The sequence below is a fragment of the Amblyomma maculatum genome, chromosome 1, assembly GCF_055883805.1.
Source record: "Amblyomma maculatum isolate TAMU_Amacu chromosome 1, ASM5588380v1, whole genome shotgun sequence".
Classification (NCBI taxonomy): Eukaryota; Metazoa; Arthropoda; class Arachnida; order Ixodida; family Ixodidae; genus Amblyomma; species Amblyomma maculatum.
Window position 1 is genome coordinate 220,028,804 of NC_139344.1, and position 21,128 is coordinate 220,049,931.

Below are 21,128 nucleotides of genomic sequence, written 5' to 3' on the forward strand. Positions count from 1 at the left end.
AGGCGTCGTGTGCTGCCTGGTCCATATGATAAGATCTCCAGGCTAATTTCAGCCGAGGGTTGACAATAAAACATTTTTTCTGGGCTACCTCAAATAAAACATTTGAGGTAGGCCAGAGAAACCACTTGCATACAACTGCCAGTCATCTGGCGCACCACACGCAACCACAGCGCTATCATTGAGGTGAAGCTATAGGCAAGGATCAACCAAACCAGAACGGCTTCATGAGAGAGTGATGAAAGAATGCGCCCCACAATAAAAGTATAATGGGTCGACCTGGTGTTATATTTGGCCATTAACTCGCATACGAGCTTATATATTAGTTAACTCCGAACCCTCAGTCCCCAGCTGCTACCATGCAGCTAACACAGCGGTCAGAACTGCCGCTCTGCAGAGGGTGTAAGGACCGCCGGCTCTACATAGACGCGTCCCACTTGGGTATTGTAACGCTTAACGGGCAACGCTTAACGGAAAAACCTCATCGAGTAAGGCTGGTCCAGCTGTGCTAGACGATGGGATTTTTGTAATTACTTAGGCTTAAGCAGGAGTAGATGTACCCAGTTTTAGGGCGAAAACGCCTGAGTGGCCTGAGCAGGAATTGTGGGCTGAAAGTTTTAGCAAGAAGTGGTACCAAGATTATCATGTAATTCCGTATCAGAACTATAACGCAACCGTTCTTTTTGGAGCGTTCAGACTGGTGTCATAATGCAGCAGATTTTGCTTCCCATTTAGCATCCATCTGCTAGTTACGCTGGAGGCTAAGGATCAGAACCAAGGACATATGTACCTCCTATTGTGACGCCAGCGTTCGTCGGACAGCGAACTTTCGTACTAACATTGTGACTTAACCGTTCGTCGTATATGGTTGATTGATTTGTGGGGTTTAACGTCCCAAAGCAACTCAGGCTATGAGAGACGCAGTAGTGGAGGACTCCGGAAATTTCGACAACCTGGGTTTCTTTAACGTGCACTGACATCACACAGCCCACGGGCGCCTTGCTTTTCGCCTCCATTACGTCGTATATGCGTTACGGGTAGTGTCATATAATTTCGCGTTGCATCTACCAAACAGACGCCAATCAAGTGAGAGGCTGCCTTATGAAAGAGATTCCGACTGAGGACATATAAACTCACGATGAGGCATTCATGATTTCGTCTTCACTGCACGTGGGCTCACTTAAAGGCCCTTCGTAAGTTTTTTAATCCTGTGTTCTGTGTTAGAATGATTCACGATCCCATTAGAAAATATCGGTAGCTACGTAGATTGCGCCAGGAGGTAATGAATCATGTTATGCAGTCGATCCCAAATGTATCGAATTATTGCTTATATCGGACTCTCAAAATGTCCCCTTCAAAATCCCACGCAAAAGTATAGGAGTAGCGTTCGCCTTTATCGAACTCCCGTTTAGTGAAACATTCAGTATATCGAACTGCGCGCCGTGCCCCTGCAAGGTGCGCTTTTCCTAATTGCGTGACATGGTCACTTTTCGTTGGGTCGGCTCGGGTGCGCCCTCTTGGTCGCCTGTTGGCAGCTTTAACGCTGTCAAACCGCTTGACGCGCCAACATCGAGTCAGATTGAAAGCGGCCTTCGGTCTGGCATGGTTGTATTCAATGAGATACTGCTGTCATGCTCGGAAGCCGGGGTTCGGTGTACTGTTCGTTGTACGGGGAAGCCAGCCTTGCTGACTGAAGGCTTGCTGCAGTTCTTGCGAAGTCTGCTTCGCAGCTGAAGGAGAAGAGAACTATACGCTATTTGAACTGAGTAATCGTCACGTTTATAGTGCAGTAGTTACCGAATAAGACATCTTATAATCAACAGGGGCTTGTTCCGAAGCACCATCTCGAGCAGCTTTGATGTCTACCCCAAACCCAAAAGCATTTGTTCCACGCGGCGCAGGACGTGAGCCCTAGCACCCTGATATTTTCCTATAAAATACTCACAGCGCGCTAGTGCCCACAAAACGGCATGTAGAGATGCGACCCTTTTTTCAACGCCCGTTACGAAGTGACGCTCGACGCGCGGGTGTGCGTGTGCACCTCGCGAGAAAGTGCACTCACGGCGAGCGATGGGCTGCCAGTGTGTCTGTGAGGCACGTATCGCGGTAGGAAGAGCGCTGCTAGCGTGTGTGCATCGTATACACTCTTCTGGGTCACAGAGAAGCTCATGCGATAGCATTTTTTTATACCGAAATAATTTATATATCGAACTATTTCGCGATCCCCTTCGAGTTCGATATATCCAGTGTCGATTGTAATGAATTCTGATTCTAACACTTTTTCGGTTTCAATAGCCGAAAAACGGCTGTGACGTCATTGACAATTTTAGGTGACGTGAGGTGAACAAAAAAGAAATTAGGGGTCGCTCAGGCTTCGCCTTAAGAGTTGATGGGATAGCGCCTCTAATGCTACCATTTCATTACACAAATTTTCTATATATTTTTGTTTAAGCATGTTTTTTGGGAAAAGGAAGGCACAATATCTGTGTCACTTTCCAGTGGACACCTACATACTTGCAGAGGCGCATTATCTCTCACAATTCTCGGTGGGCCCATGACCGGGTCAGAAGAGTAGGGACATCGCCATAACTGCAGGTCTCTGTCTTTCCTACTACTTTCTGACCATTCCCGACAACTCCTAGGCGAAACTGCGGTTTTGGCTCGGAGACGACTTTTCGACCGAGGAAGCTGTATAAGCTGTCCCGTAAAGCAGCAATATGGTTTCTTCATATTAATACGTAACAGCTCTTAATCAAGCCGGCCAAGAGTTGGACAAACACAGAATGAACAAGCAGCAGCGAATACATCACAGTTTTGCATGCTATGTCAGCTCAAATTTTTCGTGACATCATAGCCATAGTTCGGCCGTTGAAACCAAAACCAAACGGCAGGAGGTAAAAGTCACTATCAAATTACCCACTCGCACAAGTGAATTTCACGTCGTGCCTAGTGTACGCTGTTGTCTTGACTATACCAGCTCCCTCGAAACAAAAAAAAACAAAAAAAATACAGAACATGCATATAAAAACTTAGGTCTCTACTCCTTCAACCATGTCAGAACAAGCAAGGCATATGCAGTGTTAGAAAACAGACATGCTTTCGGTTTCACTTTCCAGATCTCCGCCTACGCTACTAGAGCGAGAATACGCGAGAAGGGTGCTCTACACGTGGAATACTCTTTATTAATGTCGTCTTGCCAATTTCTTCCCCTTCCTCGTTTCCCTTCTCCTGACCCGCAGACTCTCTCTTTTAAATTCCTGCCGCTATTACGCCTTTGCCTATAGTTCCTGTGTACTGAAGATTTTTACTTTGGCGTTGTGTGTGGCGCTGTCTAGTTCGAGCTACGAGAAAGGAAAGAATTCGAAGCGCACAAGACGATGTACAGAGTCCATCACGCAGTGCGGACGCCTTATCCCAATGTAATAGCTTCTGAATGGCGCCTGCAGTGGAAGCTGACGGCTATTAAGGCGAAAGCCTGTAATGGCTCATACTGTCGGCGTTCCTTCGTCCGGTCACACGATAGCTGTTAAACAAATGACGTCATACTCCGAAACCAAACTAACGTAACCAGAAAAAATAAAAATCCAGTCACCACCAGCAATTTCGATTCCTCCATCCCTCGAGATATCCAACCGAGCTTACGCCACGACCGGGAATAATAAATTTGTTAAACAGACACATCGTGAAACGCTACAGTGAGGCTGCTAGTAGCGATGACAATAACGCTGAAATTAGTCATAATGACAATGATGGCTTTAACAATGATAATGAGGGTGTATTCAGCTGATAATGATAATGAGAGTAAACGTGATGCACCGTGTGCCCCAGCAACGCTCAGAATTTCGCATTTCTGCAGTCTAGTTTTCACAGTGCTCTCGGGATGTTTGTAGGTGCTTATGTGCATGACGACGTATATCGTTGGGTCGCAGAGTGTGCGAAAAATCTTCCTATGTTAATAAATAAGTGTCGCTATGGTGTTACAATCATAGTTAGACTAAATATACCACACTCTAAATTTCGAAAAGTTGAAATGACTGACAGAATGACAATATACATAACGAGTCGGATGAATGTCGCTTGCGTGCTTCGTAATGTGCACTACTTTGCTTTCGTTTCGGTACTGAAAGGGAACCTTTGGGGATTAAAACTGACCAGAATGCAAGTGCCCGTACGCAGCATCGACGAACCAATCTCTTGTCACGCATGACGCTTAGGTTCATCTCGCTAGGAAGAATGATTGACTAAGTGCAATTGGATGCTAGAGAGAGCAGAGGACGAAGTTCAGAATCGTGAGAGTCAAGTACAGCTTTATGGGATTTTAGGGAACGAAACTTTAGGGGTATGCTCAAGGATATCCCGTGTGATGTCACGTGGTGCATGTGAGGCCATGATTCAATCAGAACTCTTCCCACCTACGCACGACTAACTCTAACTCTAACGCGCAAAAAAATCCACAGTGGAATGCTGCGTATACGGGTGTGAAGGAAAAGTGGATCTTTCTTTTGATTTCATTGCAGGGGTTGGCGCGTATGCCATACCCCAACTACCAAAAATTACATGCTTCAGCTTCTGCAGTTGGAGAAGTGGCAGGCATCAGCCGACCAAAGTGCAATGGACAGCCTCCACCCGGAAACTCGGCCTTCCTGGTCACCGCAGTTCCAGCACTAGGTAAGTTGCTCTCAGTCGGTGCCCGCTGAGACCAGGCCTACAGCGTCTGCCAATATTGCTTCGGTGCGGACAACTTCTTTTCTAAAAAATATCCCTGACTACCTGGCTTGGTTCTGTGGAAACGAGACGTATACGAGTGGAAGGCATATTTTGCGCAGGTTTGATATTCGACTATGTGCTGAAACATAAAATTTTTAGATAAATTGCACAATTGATAGGCCGTTTCAGTTTATTTTGTTCCTCTTCAAGGCCGACATATTCGGGTACCGAGCCGCGCGCTCACGTGATATACTTGCGTGCCCCTCGCGCCGCGCTCTGATCGCAAGCCACGACTCGGCGCCGGACAAGGAAGGAGTTTGCACTCTAGGCGGCGCAGCGCGAGCAGCGCAATAAAACAATTCCAGCCGTGGGTGTGCGCCATTAAATCTAAGGACATAATCGCCATTAATTTGAACCGCAACAGTCTCGGAGCTTCGCTTTCCTCGCCTTAGCTCTTCCAACCTTGAGCACGGAGCCGTGTGGTCACGTGATGACCATGTTTTGCCGTTGAAGCGATACGTGTGTTTAGAGCCAGGAGAGCTTCATTATCAGGCTCTAAGGGAGGGATTGCAGGATGCCTCAGACTGAAAGCTACGCAGACATGAATAGAAATATCATACAAAGGCAGAGAATAAACCTGGAAGATTTTGTAGCAGCAATTCCCTGCTACATCCAAAATAATTAATCCTGCTGGAATGCTGCTTGTGTGGCGTCGTGTGGCAATGCCCCAACATTCTGGCCATAGACCTCATCCGAAACAGTCCCCTCCCGTAGAGGCAGTTCAGCGTCACCTCACTAGAATTCCAGTACAGGGAGCATAGATTGGCGTCGAGACCACTCATGTCCCGATTAATTACTCTGCCCGGCACTGATACATTTTTGCCTTTTGTAAATCTCGTTTCCGATGCATAAGTTCGAGCATCGAAGTTGTCGGCGTCGGGATTGTGAGCGAAAAATCACGTACGTGCCTCTTGCAGGGGGTAGGTGTTATACATATTTATAAGTTTGCATGTGTGAGCACTGATTGCTTGTGTCTGACACCGCGTGGTTACATGACATGGCTGATTTGGCAGGCGCTACCAACTCAGGCCTCTCACTTGAGATGGGAGGGTGAGATCAGAGTTTGTTTATTTATTGGCATACTTCGACACAACACAACAAGACCTACATGGACATTCACCCAGTCATGACACCAGCGATCTGCTAGTTCTTCCTGGTATGCACTGTCAGGTTTAAAATTCTTTCAACGGCATCCAGCCTTCCACGACCCTTGCATTCTTGTCACATACGCTGCACCTAGGACGTTCAGGCACGTTCCTATAGCGCTTGGTTAAGCGAGGCTCTATATCTATGCCGGGTTGCCTTTCACACACGAATGCATGTGAGTGCAGAGTGCACATAAAATATTAGAGGAACAAATTAAGGGAGCAGTAATTAGGCGAGTAACGAAGCACAAGTACGGTAAAGCAAGGATCCGCAAGGGGGGCCGACAGATGGGAGCCACTTAACGGTGGCGCGTTAACCACAGGCAATAAATGTACCGCCAAAACTAGAGTTGTGAAAATAAGCTGTAGCTCAGTGGTCAAGACGCTCGACTACTCAACCGAAGTTTCCTAGTTTCAATCCAACCGTAACGACGTCGTTTCTATGGAGGCCAAACGGGCAGGCGTCCGTGCGCGTGACGTCAGTGCACGTTAAAAAACCCCGCGTGGTAGAAATTATTCAAGAGCCCTCCACTACGGAGTCTCTTTCAAACCCAAATTTTCTTCTTTCCATACGGCACGGGTCGGGTCTCCAGCGAGAAGTGTGACTGCCACTACGCCTTTCTTTTCCTGTGAACCAAATTACATATCGTTTTTACTTTCTTACGAGGTATTTTTATCTGCTAATGTTTGGTTTTGTACCTACATTATATCCCCACGCAGATTCCCTACAGTAGTGGTGTAACAGAATATAACACATTACATTTATGTATGGGAAAAAATTGAAGGGAGGGGAAGGGAGAAAACTTGAGAGGAGGAAGGGGGTGCTTAAGCAGGGCTTGAACGCAGTTATACGAGCAAACCGCTTCATGGATCAGTGCCTTGTCGTGGCGGAGGGGCTTGCGAAACTCGATGAAGTCGTGAACTCTGCTGTGTAGGGCCACCCAAGATAGACAGGTCACGGCAGAGTTCTGACAAAATGTGATTCACTGGAGAAGGTAATGGCAACCCACTCTAGTATTTCCAGCCAAAAAAAGCCTATGACCAGTCACAATAGTATTGATGATATGGCGCCGGAAGATGAGCCCCCCCAGGTTGGAAGGCGTCCCACATGTTACTGGGGATGAACAAGGGGCGATTACTAGTAGCTCCAGGACGAATGAAGCGGCTGGGCTAAAGCCAAAAGGACGCTCAGTTGTGGATGTGTCGGGAAGCGACCGGAAAGTCCGGTGTTGCAAGGAGATATATCACACCGCAACATGGAATGTAAGATCTATGACGCAAGGTAAACTAGATGTCGTCAAGGGAGAAATGGACAGATTGAACATTGATATCTTGGGTATCAGCGAGCTCAAGTGGACCGGAATGGGAGAATTTAATTCCGGCGACCATTGTGTCTTTTTATTGTGGGCACGAATTCAGGAGAAGGAATGGGATCGCTCTCATAGTAAACAGAAGAATGGACAAACCAGTGCTAGGGCACAACCCCCAAAACGACCGAATGATTTCACTTCGAATCCAAGGTCACCCTTTCAACATAACAGTTATCCAAGTCTATGCCCCAGCCACTACTGCTGAAGAAGCTGACGTTGAGAGATCTTATGCTGACCTGCAATGCCTTTTAGACCGCACTCCATCATCAGACGTCCTTTTTCTCATAGGAGACTGAAATGCTAAGTTGGGGAGTGAAGAAATATCCGGAATTACAGGCAAGTTCGATCTTGGTGAGCCAAATGAAGCTGGGCAGAGGCTAGTAGAGTTTTGTCAAGGAAACAACCTGACCATAGCGAATACTCATTTTCAACCGCACAAGAGGCGCCTGTACACATGAACTTCACCGAACGGTCTGTACAGGAATCAGATTGATTATATTCTTTCCCGGCAGGAGATGGAGAAGCGCCATACAAGCAGTAAAAACAAGGCCTGGGGCCGATTGTGGCACCGATCTTCACGTTCTTGTTGCCGAATTTAAGCTTCAATTGAGGAAAACGCAGAAAACTAGAAGGCCTTTCAGGTATGATCTGGATCAAATTCCATCAGAATATGCTGTGGAAGTGAAGAATTGATTTCAAGAATTAGATCTAGAAGACAGAGAGCCCGAAGAGATGTGGACTGGGGTTCGTGATATAATACAAGAAGTTGCTACTAAGGTAGTTCCAAAGCCAAAGAAATGCAAGAAAGCAAACTGGTTATCTGAAGAGGCTTTGCAAATAGCTGAGGAAAGGAGGATGGCAAAAGTTATGGGGGAAAGAGAAAGATACAAGGTTCTCAATGCGGATTTTCAGAAAATAGCAAGAAGAGATAAGAATGCCTTCCTGAACATACAGTGCCAAGCAGTTGAGGACAACAGACAATTGAGGAACACAAGAGCCCTGTATAAGACAATCAAAGATGTCAAAGGAAGCTTCTGTGCTAAGGTGGGCGTGATAAAGGACGAACGAGGCAGGGACCTCACTGAAGCATCAGAGTAAAGAAGAGGTGGCAGGAATACACAGAAGAACTATACAAGAAGGACCCGGATGTGCAAACCCAACATACGACGGTTGTGATTACTGATCTCGAGCCGGGCATCCTGAAGAGTAAAGTTGAATAGGCCTTAGCCAGCCTTGCTAAGAACAAAGCTAGCGGAATTGATGGCATTCCAGCTGAGGTGCTCCAATACCTCAACCATGACGACGCTGTTAACGTTCTGTATACATTATGTCAGCAAATTTGGACGACACTGCAGTGGCCACAGGATTGGAGGTAGTCAGTTTACATCCCCATCCCAAAGAAAGGCAGTGCCAAAGATTGTTCCAACTCCCGCACGATCGCGCTTATTTCGCATGCTAGCAAGGTGATGTTGAAAATCCTCCAAGGTAGGCTGCAGCAGTATGTGGACCGGGAGCTTCCGGACGTGGAAGCTGAGTTTCGCAAGGGTAGAGGAACTAGAAACCAGATTGTCAACCTTCGCGTGATCATGAAAAAGCAAGAGAGTTCCAGAAACCGATCTACTTCTGCTTTATTGATTATGCGAAAGCGTTTGACTGCGTAGATCACAACAGATTGTGGCAAGCTCTCTAAGTGATGGGAGTTCCAATTCACCTCATCTGTCTCCTCAGGAACCTGTATGAAGGGCAAGAGGCCACAGTCAGAACTGGGCATGGTCTTACTGATTGGTTTCCGAGTGAGAAAGGAGTGAGACAAAGCTACATACTGTCGCTCTGCCTATTTAACCTATATACTGAGTGCATCACGAGGAAGGCCGGTCTGGACGAGTCTTCAGCTGGACTGAAGATTGCTGGGAAACGTATCAACAACCTTAGATATGCGGATGATATCACTTTAATGGCAGAAAGTGAAGTGGAACTCAAGAGACTTCTGATGCGCGTACAAGAAGGGAGTGAGAAGTTTGGGCTTAAACTGAACATTAAAAAGACAAAGATGATGGCGTCTCGACCAATCAAGTCCTGGAGCATTAAGGGACGAGAAGTGAAAGCTGTGACAGATTTTCGCTTCTTGGGCTTCAAGATTACCCCGACACTGCAGCCATGAAATTAGGAGACGCCTGCTTCTGGGAAAGAAAGCCATGGTTAGTCTTGACCGCTTAGTAAAGAGCAGAGACATTACACTGCCAACCAAGATCCGTATAACTCGTGCTATGGTCTTTCCAGTTGTGATGTATAGATGCGAGAGTTGGACTGTGAAGAAGGCTGATCGCCGAAGAATTGACGCGTTTGAATTGGGGTGCTGGTGGAGACTCTTGAGAGTTCCTCGGACGGCCAGAAGATCATATCAGTCAATATTGTCGACCATAAACCCTGATTGGTCATTGGAGGGTCAAATTATAAAGTTAAAGCTTAACTACTTTGGTCATCTGATGAGAAGAGAGGAGTCGCTGGAGAAAGATTTGATGTTGGGAAAGGTTGAGGGTCACCGGAGAAGGGGTAGGCAGCGAAAGCGATGGTTAGATGGGATCCTCGAAGAGCTGCAGATGAAGTTATGTGATGTTAGGAAGGTAGTGAGAGACCGAAAAGCATGGCGTGATATGGTCCATAGGGTCACGAAGAGTCGGACACGACTGAACGACTGAACTGAACTGACACGAGCAAAGGCTGTTGATCATGGTTTTGCACGAATAAGAAAGGTTGTACACGGTTTGACGTTTTGAATGAGGGAGACACTCAGGCTTCGTCTTACGAGTAGCACCACAGCCCCTCTAACAACACCTTATAATTACCCGATTGTGTTATTACGTTTTGGTGGCCACCTACACATAATTAGGTCAAGGTCATTCGGATTCAGTGAGGCAAAATCCGAAGTTGCAACGCGATTAGTACAGCTTATGCTCTAAAAATGAGTAAGACGCTCAAGCTTAGCCTTGACATCAAACACGATAACGCCTTTAACTTCGCCTTTTAATTCCGCGAACTTATTCTCAATATTTGTTTTAATTGCTGTATGTTTAGTATTGATATTGTAACATCAATACACACCATCAGCACACGTTAGGAAACCATACGCACCAGAAAGCATTTACTAGGTGCCCCTAGCACACTTGGACAATTCGTGGCTCATGGGCAGTGTGCCCGACCTGTATGCAGACGTCCCTTAGGGATATGTAACAGCATCCACAGCATATCGCTCCAGAGGTTTGTGGAGACAGGTTCAAAATCATTGCAGCTGTAACTCTGAGTGAAACTCGGCCTTTTTTTTTATGTCGGTGTAGGGTTTGGCGCGTACGCCATACCCCAACTACCAAAAATTGAATTCTCCAGCTTCTCCAGTTGGAGAAGTGGCGGGCATCAGCCAACCGCAGTGCAATGGACGGCCTCCACCCGGGAACTCGGCTTTCCTGACCGCCGAATTTCCAGCACCATGTACGTATGCTGGGAATCGGCGCCAGCATAGAAGCAGCCTACAGCGTCCGTTAATATTGTTTCGGTTCGGGCAACTTCCTTTCGAAAAAAATATCCCCGACTACCTGGCTTGCTGCTGTGGAAACGAGACGTACGCGAGTGGTAGACATAAGCTGAACACGTCTGATATTAGACTATGTGCAGAAACAGAACATTTGAGATAAACTGCACAAATTATAGGTCCTTTCAGTTTAGTTTGTTCCTCTTCGAGGCACTTGGGCACGGAGCCTCGAGCTCACATGGTGCACTTGAACACGGAGCCACGCACTCACGTGATGACCGTGTCTCGAGGATAACGATGTGTGTGTTCAGAGCCAGGCGTGCGCTTGATTCCCAGGAAGGGATCGCAGGAACACTGAAAGCCGTGTAGACGTGACTATCGCACAGAGGCAGAAATTAAACACTGAAAGTAATTGCGGTAGCATTGTGCCATACACATCCGAAATAGATTTTACCAGCTGAAGGACTTGCTGTATGGAATGGCGTGGCAGTGTCTCCCCATTCTTGCGACATACGTCATCTCAAACCGTCGTCAGACCATGATCAGCTTAGTATGCGGTTTCAGTTGCGGGGCGCGTGCACTGCGGTGAGCGAGAAAGTCAGCGGCCGAGGGGTGGAGGGGGGGGGGGGGGGGGGGGGGGGGGGGGGGGGGGGGGGAAGCATTGGCGCGACAAGCCGGGACACTGCTAACGTCGATGAGTGCGCGACGCCAGGAACATGGCACTAAGGCTACCGATAAAAGTAATGGCCAAAACAAACACGGAGTGCACCTGGAAGCTTTATGGCGAACTCACACAGCTAAAATGAAAGCATATACCTGTAATAATCATGTAGAACGAAAGGAAGAAGATGGTTTGCACGGTATAAAAAAGAAGGACCGAACAAAGGTAAATAGGGTACGCCTCAGGTCGCAGATGAGCCAACGTTTCGACAAGTGGACTTGTCTTCGTCTGGGCATGAATAGTCATGGTTGAACACCTGAAACGCGCCATAAGGGAAGGGAGGAAGGCGGAAGTGAGAGAAAATGAAGTGCCGTAGTGGAAGGCTACGGAATAGTTTCCAGCACCTGGGGATATTTAACGTGCAATGACATCGCACAGAACACGGATGCTTTTGCGCTTCGCTTCCATTGGAACTCGATCTCCGCGGCCGGGTTCAAACCCGGTTCCTCTGGTTCAGTAGTCGAGGAAATATACAGAATATAGGGTAGTATGTGTGAATGAATAGGTACTGGCGTGAGCAAATATATTCAGAGAGTTTAGCTGATTGATTAGCAACATTAATCAGAACAATCATTTGACGTTAAAATATGATACATTGTGTATTATGTCGTTGGATAGCTACTGACGAGCACGTTATTCCATTGCTTAGCCATTAGCAAACCATCCAAATAATAGTTTGCCGTCAATAAACTAGGTTTGGCGGCATTGATCTCCACCAATTTGTCCCCCCTCGGAACGCTGGGTACGCGCTTATTTATCATGCATTGCGAAACTAAATCCGCCAGCAAACGGAAATTGAATAGCGAAACTTCTATCTGACTTCAATGTACGTTGAAGAGGAAAACTACGGCGGAACACGCGCCTGCAGCTAACGCCCAGCGGAAGAAAAGAAGCGCGTCACTTCAAGAGAAAAGTGTGCGTTCCCCCTCCCCCGTAATATTACTCGGGAGGAGGAGGTACCTGTGCGCTGCACAGAGGAACGGCTCTGATCCCTTCTTCGAGCCGTTGGTGGCGTGAAAAACGGCTGCAAGTGACCGACAATGCGCTCTTCAGGGTTACAGAGAAGCTAATCCGATCGCATTTTTATATACCGAATTATTGATATATCGAACTATTTCGCGATCCCCTTCGAGTTCGATATATCCAGTCTCGACTGTAATGAATTCTTTTTCTAACACGTTTTTGGTTTCAACAGCCGAAAAACGGCTGTGACGTCACTGACAATTTGAGGAGACGTGAGGTGAACAAAAAAGAAATTTGGGGTCGCTCAATCTTCGCCTTAAGAGTTGCGATAGCGCCTCTAAAGTCACCTTTTCATTACATACATTCTGTATATTTTTTTTTAAGTATGTTTTTAGGGAAAGGAAGGCACAATATCTGTCTCACTTTCCAGGGGACACGTACACAGCTCCAGAGGCGCATTATCTCTCACACTTCTCGGTGGGCCCATATGACCGGGTCAGAAGAGTAGGGACATCGCCAAAACTGCAGGTCTCCTTTTTATCCAGCTACTTTACGAGCATTCCCGAGAACCCCGACAAAATCCGAGTTGAAACTGGGGTTTTGGCTCGGAGACGATTTTTCGACCGAAGGAGCTGTATAAGCTGTGCCGTAAAGCAGCGATATAGTTTATTCATATTAATACATGAAAGCTCTTAATCAAGCAGGCCAAGAGATTGACTAACAATAAATGAAGAAGCGACGAATACATCGCAGTTTTGCATGCAAAATGAGCTTAAATTTTTTCGTGACGTCATAGCCATAGTTCGGCGGTTGAAACCGAGACCAAACGGCAGGAGGTCAAAGTCATTCACAAATTACCTACTGGTACAAGTGAATTTTATGTCGTGCCTCGTGTACTCTGTTGTCTTGACCACAATGCCCCCCCCCCCCCCCCACACACACACAAAAAAGACATGCATTCAGAAACTTTGTCTTTACTCCTTCAACTATGTCAGAACAAGCAAGGCATATGCAGTGTTAGCAAACAGACATGTATTCTGTTTCATCTTCCAGATCTCCATCTGCGCTACTAGAGCGGGAATAGGCGAGACGTGCTCTCTACGTGGAATACACTGTAATAATGTCGTCTTGCCAATTTCTCCCCCTTCCTCATTTCCCTTCTCCTGACCCGCGGACTCTCTCTTTTCTATACCCACCGCTATTACGCCTTTGCCTAAAGTCCCTGTGTTCTGAAGGTCTTTACTTTTGCGTTGTGTGTGGCGCAGTCAAGTTCTAGCTACGAGAAAGGAAAGAATTCGAAGCGCACAAGACGATGCCGAGAGTGCATCACGCAGTGCGGCCACCTTACCCAATGTTACAGCTTCCGAATGGCACCAGGAGTGGAAGCTGACGGCTGTTAAGGTGAAAGCCTGTAATAGCTCATAGTGTCGGCGTTCGTTCGTCCGGTCACACTACAGCCTTTAAACAAATGGCGTCATCCTCCTAAACCAAAACTAACGTCACCAGAAAAAATAAAAATCCGGTCACCAACCTCCATCCCTCGAGATATCTACCGTGCACTACGTCACGTCCGGGAATAATAAATTTGTTGAACAGCAACATCGTGAAACGCACATAACTATCCTTGGTAAAGCGGGTAGTAGCGATGACAATGACGCTGAAATTAGCGATAATGACACTGATGGCTTTAGCAATGATAATGAGGGTTCATTTAGCTCACAATGATAATGAAAGCAAACGTGATGTACTGTGTGCACCAGGAACCCTTAGGCATTCATATTTCAGCAGTGTAGATTCCAAAGTGCTCTCGGAATTTTTGTGTGTGCTTATGTGCATGGCGACGTATATCGTTGGGTCACAGTGCGTGCGAAAAATCTTCCGATGTTAATAATGTGTCACTATGGTGTTACGATCACCGGTAGACTAGCTATATACCTCAGTCTAAATTTCCAAGCGTTGAAATGAATGACGGAATGATACAATCCATAACGAGTCGAATGAATGTCGCTCTGTGCGTGCTTCGCACTGCGTACTACTTTTGTTTCGTTTCGATGCTGAAAGGGAACCTTTGGCGAATAAAACTGACCAGAATGTAAGTGCACTGACGCAGCGTCGACGACCAATCTCTTGTCACCCATGAAGCTTAGGTTCATATCGCAAAGAAGAACGATTGACGAATCGCAATTGGATGCTAGAAAGAGCAGAGGACGAAGTTCAGAATCGTGAGAGTGAAGTACAGCTTCATGGAACTTCAGGGAAAGAAAATTTAGGGGTACGCTCAAGGTTCTCCCGTGTGATGTCACGTGGATGCATGTGAGGCCATGATTGAATCAGAACTGTTCCCACCTACGCACGACTAACTGTAGCTCTACCGCGCAACAAAATCCACAATGGAATGCTGCGTATACGCGTGTGAAAGGAAACTCGATCTTTCTTTTGATTTCAGTGCAAGGGTTGGCGCTCACGCCATACCCCAGCTACAAAAAATTTAATGCTCCAGCCTCTCCAGTTGGAGAAGTGGCGGGCATCAGCCGACCGCAGTGTAATGGACGGCCTCCACCCGGGAACTCGGTCTTCTTGAGCACCGAAGTTCCAGCGCAATATAAGATGTTGTCTGTCGGTGCCCGCAGAGACCAGGTCTACAGCATCCGCCAATATTGCTACGGTGCGGACAACTTCCTTTCGAGCAAATATCCCTGACTACCTGGCTTCCTGTTGTGGAAACGAGACGTACGCGATAGGTAGTATAGGCTGCGCAGGTTTGATATTCGACTATGTGCAGAAACATAGAATTTTCTAGATAAACTGCACAATTGATAGGCCGTTTCAGTTTATTTTGTTCCTTTTGGAGGGCGAACTGCTTGGGCACCGAGCCGCGCGCTCACGTGTTATACTTGTGTGCCCCTCGCTGCGCGCTCCGGTCGCAAGCCACGGCCCGGCTCCGGACAAGGAAGAAGTTTGCACTAGGCGCCGCAGCGCGAGGAGCGCAGTAAGGAATCCCCCGCCGTGGGTGTGTGCCATTAAGAGTGAGCACACAATCACTATCATTTTGAACCCCAGAAGTGTCGGAGCTTCTCCTTCCTCGTCTCAACTCTTACACTCTTGATCACGGAGCCGTGTGCTCACGTGATGACCGTGTTTTGCTGTTGAAGCTGTACGTGTGTTTAGAGCCAGGCGAGCTTCATTGTGAAGCTCTAGGGGGAGGTGGGGGGGAGGGGGGATCGCAGGATGCCTCAGACTGAAAGCCACGTAGACATGAATAGAAATATCATACAAAGGCAGAGAATAAACCTGGAACATTTTGTAGTAGCATTTCCCTGCTACATCCGAAATAATTAAACCTGCTGGAATGCGGCTTGTGTGGCGTCATGTGGCAATGCCCCAACATTCTGGCCATATACCTCATCCGAAACAGTCCCCTCTCGTAGGGGCAGTCGAGTGTCACCTCACTAGAATTCAAGTCCAGGGAGCATAGACTGGCGCCGAGTCCACTCGTGTGCCGATTAATTACTCTGCCCGGCACTGATACATATTTGCCTTTTCTAAAGCTTGTTTCCGATGCAAGAAATCGAGCATCGATGTTGTCGGCGTCGGGATTGTGAGCGAAAAATCACGTACGTGCATCTGGCAGGGGGTGGTTCTTACACATATTTATAGGTTTGCATGGGCGAACACTGATTGCTTGTGTCTGACACCACGTGATTACATGACATGGCTGATTTGACAGGCGCAGCCAAGTCGGGCGTCTCTTTTAAGATGGGAGGGTGAGATTAGATTGTTTTTTTTTTTATTTATTGGCATACTTCGACACAACACAACAAGACCTACATGGACGTTCACCCAGTCATGACACCCGCGATCTGCTAGTTCTTCCTGGTATGCACTGTCCGGTTTGAAATTCTTTCAACGGCATCCAGCCTTCCACGACCTTTGCATTCTTTTCAGACACGCTGAACCTAGGACATTCAGGCACGTTCCTATAGGGCTTGGTTAAGCGGGGCTCTATATCTATGTCGGGTTGCATTTCACACACGAATGCACGTGAATGCAGAGTGTATAAGAAATATTAGAGGAACAAATAAGTGAGTAGTAGTTCGGCGAGTAACGAAGTACAAGTACGTTAAAGCAAGGATCCGAAATTTGGGTCGCCAGATGGGAGCCATTTAAGGGAGGCGCGTTAATTACAGAGCCTAAACGTACCGCCAAAACTTGATTTGCTAGAATAAGCTATCGCTTAGTGGTCAAGACGCTCGGCTACTCAACCGCAGTTTCCTAGTTTGCATCCGACCGTAACGGCGGCGTTTCGATGGAGGCAGAACGCGCAAGCGTCCGTGTGTCGCATGACGTCAGTTCATTTAAAAAAAAAAACCCAGGTGGTCGAAATTAATCAAGAGCCCTCCACTACGGAATCTCTTCCAAACCCAAATTTTCTCCTTTCCATACGGCGCGGGTCGGGTGTCCTGCGAGAAGTGTGACTGTCACTACGCCTTTCCTTTCCTGTAAACTAAATCTCATTTTTTACTTATTTATTAAGCGCGCGATCGCCAGTTTATTTTATATGTTACTCTTTTGTTTTCGTGCCAACATTATTTCCCGCCGCAGATTCACTACAGTAGTGGCGTAACAGAATTTAACTAATTACATTTATGCTGGGAAAAAACTGAAGGGAGGTGAAGGAAGAAACGTAGATGGGGGGGGGGGGGGGGGGTGGGGGGGGGGGGTTAAGGAGGGCTTGAACGTAGTTATACGAGCAAAACTGTTTATCATGGTTTTCCACGAATAAGAAAAGTTGTACACGGTTTAACGCTTTGAATTAGGGATACACTGAGGCTTTGACTCAAGAGTGACACCACAGCACCTGTAACAACACCTTATAATTACGCGATTGTGTTATCACTTTTTGGTGGTCACCTACACTTAATTAGGTCAAGGTCATTCGGACCCAGTGAGGCGAAATCCGAAGTTGCAACCAGATTAGTACAGCTTACACTCTGAACATTAGTACAATTGCTTAAGCTTTGCCTTGAGATCAAACACGATAACGCCTTTAACTTCGCCTTCCATTCCGCGAATTTTTGTTTTAATGCTGTATATTCATTATTGGTACTGTAACGTCAATACACACCATCAGCACACGTTAGTAAACCATACGCACCACAAAGCATTTACTAGGTGCCCCTAGCCCACTTCGACAATTCGTAACCCACCGGCTGTGTGTCCGCCCTGTATGCACACGTCACTTAGGGCTATGGAGCAGCATCCACAGCGGATCGCTCCAGAGGTTTTTGAGACAGGTTAAAAATCATTGCAGCTATCACTTCGAATGAAACTCGATCTTTTTTTGTTATTTCAGTGCAAGGGTTGGCTCGTACGCCCATACCCCAACTGCCAAAAATTTAATGCTCCGGCTTCTCCAGTTGGAGAAGTGGCGGGCACTATGCCAACCGCAGTGCAATGGACGGCCTCCACCCGGGAACTCGGCCTTACTGATCGCCGATGTTCTAGCACCAGGTAAGTATGCTGTTAATCGGCGCCAGCACAAAACTGCTCTACAGCGTCCGTTATTATTGCTTCGGTGCGGGCAATTTTTTTTCGAAAAAATATCCCTGACTACCTGGCGTGCTGCTGTGGAAACGAGACGTACGCGAGTGGTAGACCTGCGCTGCACACGTCTGATATTAGACTTTGTACAGAAACAGAAGTTTTGAGATAAACTGCTCAATTGATAGGTCATTTCAGTTTATTCTGTTCCTCTTCGAGGCACTTGGGTGTGGAGCCTCGATCTTACGTGATGAGTGTATTTCGACGATGACGATGCGTGTATTTAGAGCCAGGCGTGCGCTTGATTGCCAGGAAGGAATCGCAGGAACACTGAAAGCCGTGTAGACATGACTACCGCACAGAGGAAGAAATTAAACACTGAAAGTAATTGCGATAGCATTGCGCAATATCCATCCGAAATAGATTTAACCAGCTGAAGGACTTTCTGCATGACATCGTGTGGCAGTGCCCCTCATACTAGCGACATACGCCATCTCAAACCGTCGTCAAACCATGACAAGTTTAGTCCCCGGTTTGAGGTGCGGGGTGCGTGCACAGGGGGTGAGCGAGCAAGCTAGAGGTAGGGAAGGGGGGCGGGGGGGAAGCATCGGTGTGACAAGCCGGGACACTGATAACGTCGATGAGTGCGCGAGGCCAGGAACATGGCACTAACGCTACCTATAAAATGAATGGCCGAAGCAAACGCGGAGTGCTCCTGGAATCTTTATGACGATCTGACATGGCTAAAATGGAAGCATATATACCTCTAAGAGTCATTTTTGAACACCTGAAGCGCGACGTAAGGGAAGGGAGGAAGACGGGAGTGAGAGAAAATGAAGTGCAGTAGTGGAGGGCTCCGGAATAATTTCCATCACCTGGGATCTGTATCGTGCAAAGACATCACACAGCACATGGACGCCATTGCGCTTCGCGTCCATTGGAACCTGACCGCCGCGGTCGGGTTCAAACCCGGGTACTCTGATTCAGTAACCGAGGAAATATACAGAATATAGGGTAGTAGGTGAATGCATAGGTACTGGCGTGAGCAAGTATAGTCTGAGAGTTTAGCTAATTGAGTAGCAACAATAATCAGAACAAATAATCGACGTTGTACATTACGTCGTTGGATAGCTACTGACAGGCACGTTATTCCATTGCTTAGCCATTAGCAAACCATCCAAATAATAGTTTGCCGTCAATAAACTAGGTTTGGCGGCGTTGATCTCCACTAATTTTTCCCCCTCGGAACGCTGGGTACGAGCTTATTTATCATGCATTGCGAAACTAAATCCGCCAGCAAACGGAAATTGAATAGCGAAACTTCTATCTGACTTCAATGTACGTTGAAGAGGAAAACTACGGCGGAACACGCGCCTTCAGCTAACGCCCAGCGAAAGAAAAGAAGCGCGTCACTTCAAGAGACAAGTGTTCGGCCCGATCCCCCGTAATCTAACTCGGGAGGAGGAGGTATCTGTGCGCTGGATAGAGGAGCGGCTCTGACCCCTTCTTCGCGTCTTTGGTGGCGTGACAAACGGCTGCTAGTGACCGACAATGCACTCTTCAGGGTTGAAGAGAAGCTCATCCGATGGCATTTTTATACAACGAATTATTGATATATCGAACTATATCGCGATCCCCTTCGAGTTCGATATATCCAGTCTCGACTCTAATAAATTCTTTTTCCAACACTTTTTAGGTTTCAACAGCCGAGCAACGGCTGTGACGTCACTGACAAATTGAGGGTGACGTGAGGGGAACAAGAAATTAGGGGTTGCTCAAGCTTCGCCTTAAGAGTTGATGCGACAGCGCCTCTAAGGCCACCTTTCCATTACACAAATTTTCTATATATTTTTGTTTAAGTATGTTTTTGGGGAAATGAAGGCACAATATCTGTCTCACTTTCCAGTGGACACCTACACACCTGCAGAGGCGCATTATCTCTCACAATTCTCGGTGGGTCCATGACCGGGTCAGAAGAGTAGGGACATCGCCATAACTAGAGGTCTCCATCTTTCCTGCTACTTTCCGACCATTCCCGACAACTCCGAGGCGAAATTGCGGTTTTGGCTTGGAGACGACTTTTCTACCGAAGGAGCTGTATAAGCTGTTCCGTAAAGCAGCGATATGGTTTCTTCATATTAATACGTAACAGCTCTTAATCAAGCCGGCCAAGAGTTGGACTAATACAGAATGAACAAGTAGCGAATACATCGCAGTTTTGCACGCTACGTGAACTCAACTTTTTGGTGACGTCATAGCCATAGTTCGGCTGTTGAAACCATAATCAAACGGCAGGAAGTAAAAGTCACTCACAAATTACCCACTGGCACAAGTGACTTTCACGTCGCGCCTAGTGTACGTTGTTGTCTTGACAACCGGCCCAAAGAAAAAAAAATAAAAACAGGTCATGCATTCGAAAACTTAGGTCTCTACTCCTTTAACCATGTCAAAACAAGCAAGGCATATATATAGTGTTAGACAACGACATGCTTTCTGTTTCATCTTCCATATCTCCGCCTATGCTACTAGAGCGAGAATGCGCGCGAAGTGTGCTCTATACGTGGAATACTCTCTACTAATGTCGTCTTGCCAATTTCTCCCCCTTCCTTATTTCCGTTCTGCTGACCTGCGGACTCTCTCTTTTTCATTCCTGCCGCTATTACGCCTTTCCTAAAGTCCCTGTGTACTGAGGTGCCTTACTTCTGCGTTGTCTGTGGCGCAGTCAAGTTCGAGCTAGGAAAAAGAAAAAAATTCGAAGCGCACAAGACGATGCCGAGAGTGCATCACGCAGTGCGGCCACCTTATCCCAATGTTATAGCTTCCGAATGGCTCCAGGAGTGGAAGCTGATGGCTGTTAAGGTGAAATCCTGTAATAGCTCATACTGTCGGCGTTCCTTCGTCCGGTCACACGATAGCTGTTAAACAAATGACGTCATCCTCCGAAACCGAAACTAACGTCACGAGAAAAAATAAAAATCCGGTCACCACCAGGAAGGAATCGAACCTCCATCCCTCGAGATATCCAGCCGAGCACTACGCCACGATCGGCAATAATATATTTGTTGGACAGCAACATCGTGAAACACACATAATAATTA

At 47.0% G+C, this 21,128-nt stretch overlaps 4 non-coding genes across 4 annotated transcripts; all 4 read right to left on the minus strand.

Moving 5' to 3' along the window:
* Window positions 1-4,511: 4,511 nt before the first annotated feature.
* LOC146205649 (U1 spliceosomal RNA) lies at window positions 4,512-4,673 on the minus strand. The gene has a single exon (XR_014704608.1). It is a non-coding gene; the product is annotated as a U1 spliceosomal RNA (small nuclear RNA).
* A 5,937-nt stretch (window positions 4,674-10,610) lies between these two features.
* Window positions 10,611-10,773, minus strand: LOC146205650 (U1 spliceosomal RNA). Its single transcript, XR_014704606.1, has one exon. It is a non-coding gene; the product is annotated as a U1 spliceosomal RNA (small nuclear RNA).
* A 4,164-nt stretch (window positions 10,774-14,937) lies between these two features.
* LOC146205651 (U1 spliceosomal RNA) lies at window positions 14,938-15,099 on the minus strand. Its single transcript, XR_014704624.1, has one exon. It is a non-coding gene; the product is annotated as a U1 spliceosomal RNA (small nuclear RNA).
* A 2,745-nt stretch (window positions 15,100-17,844) lies between these two features.
* On the minus strand, window positions 17,845-18,008 carry LOC146205652 (U1 spliceosomal RNA). Its single transcript, XR_014704613.1, has one exon. It is a non-coding gene; the product is annotated as a U1 spliceosomal RNA (small nuclear RNA).
* Window positions 18,009-21,128: the final 3,120 nt, after the last annotated feature.